The 1,695-nt window shown below is 52.0% G+C and overlaps 1 protein-coding gene across 1 annotated transcript in view; it reads left to right on the forward strand.

Moving 5' to 3' along the window:
- Positions 1-1,695, forward strand: part of LOC113212239 (uncharacterized) — a 103,434-nt gene that overhangs the window by 22,255 nt on the left and 79,484 nt on the right. The window lies entirely within an intron of this gene.

Below are 1,695 nucleotides of genomic sequence, written 5' to 3' on the forward strand. Positions count from 1 at the left end.
GGGGACAAACTGGGGTGGATGAGGAATAGAAGGGGAGGGATTTGCAGTAGAGCCACTGCCGAGCAGCGCAGAGCTGAGGCAGGCCGCTCAACAGAATTGGACGACAGATTTAATTTTGTTGCGCAGCCTTGTTATGGACCTGTAAACCTCTCTTTTACGGGGGGATGGCTCTGCTACCCTGCTGCGGAGGCGAGAGCGAGAGGTCTCTCTCGCTCGACGCCCCTTCCCCTCTCACCTTCACCCGCTCTCCCCCCTCTAACTCTCTCTTGCTTGCCCACTCTCGCTCGCTTCCCTTCGCTCGCCCTCATGTAGCTTACTGATCAGGTGCTCCTTCATGACGATCCGTGAGCACGCCGTCACTGCTGAGTTCTAAACGCCCGATTGGTCGGCTGCTGGTCTCTGCTGCCTGACCCTCCCGCTCATGACCGACCCCATGGGCGTGGGCCGGCTGGGTGGGGCTCTCCCTCCATGCTTCTCCCCATCAAATAGCCCAAACTATCACGCTTAAGGAGCGCGGTGGGGAGAAGTGGGGGTAGAATTATGGCGAGGCGATCGTGTTGCCCGGAGGGGAAGGGGGTGCCGCAACAAGCAACCTCTTGCGTTTGAACGCACATACCCTGCTGCCGAAACCATCTCCTCCGAGGTCTTCTCCACCTCCATATGCCTAGGATAAGTAGTGAATGCACCCTCTTTCATGTGTACTGTGGGAACTTCCCACTGGGAAGTATACACTTGAATGGTGTATGCTTGCAAGTTGATTGCGTGTACTATAGTACAGTAGTTTATTAACTAAATCACAGCCAGGAGCGAGCTTTTCTAAGGAGATGTTACTGCGGTAGTATCCTGGCTACCTGCTGCGGTAGGTGAGGTGGTAGTAGTTAGGAAGAGCTCCCATAAGAAAAGCTCGCTCCTAGTTGTTGTGTCACGGTATTAGTACTCTGTTAGGTTTGCAGCTCAATAGTAATAATTCCTTTTGTTTGCTTTTGCTTGCGGACCCCTGCCGTTATCTTCTCTTACACCCAGAAAACCATTGAGTTGATTGAACTAAACCAGAGTTGTAAGAGACAAAATTTATTTCCTGAAACCGACTAAAACCTTGTAGTAACCTTACTTTTTACGAAATTTGGACGCACCAAAATAAGTCAACTTGACCAAATTATTTCATCGTCACAGATACAATTTGTGCAGAGCTAAAATTTCATCGGTTTTGCATTTTGTTTCCTGGACTGAACAGTTTTCTGGGTGTGTCTTAGATGGAAAGCAAAATATATTTTTGCTACATTAAAACAGACCTGCTACCAACTGGTGTTGGAGGGTTCATGCTCTCGATGTTGGATGGAGATGTCCTCTATTCCCTACGTCTCTCCGGGTTTCTGCCCACTCTGCCCGCTCTGCCCGCTCTGCCCACTCCGCCCGCTCCGCCCGCTCCACACACTCGAGGGCGGCGCTCCCTTTAACGGACTGACCCCGGCTATAATTTGTCAGTGCTGGAGAAGCAGATCCCGGAGCCTGACACCTGTTCTCTTTTTTTCCCTCTCCCGGACCCTCCTCTAAGCGGCCGGGACAAGGGGTGATAAGCTCGAGTGCGAACGGCCTGCGCCTGTGGGGGATATCTGCAGCGAGACCACTGACCTCGCTATGTGTATGTGTATGTGAGAAAGTGGAAAAGGGGGAGGAGAGAAGAAGGGAGGGGGG

The sequence above is a fragment of the Frankliniella occidentalis genome, unplaced genomic scaffold (assembly GCF_000697945.3).
Source record: "Frankliniella occidentalis isolate FOCC.00 unplaced genomic scaffold, Focc_3.1 Scaffold48, whole genome shotgun sequence".
Taxonomy (NCBI): Eukaryota; Metazoa; Arthropoda; class Insecta; order Thysanoptera; family Thripidae; genus Frankliniella; species Frankliniella occidentalis.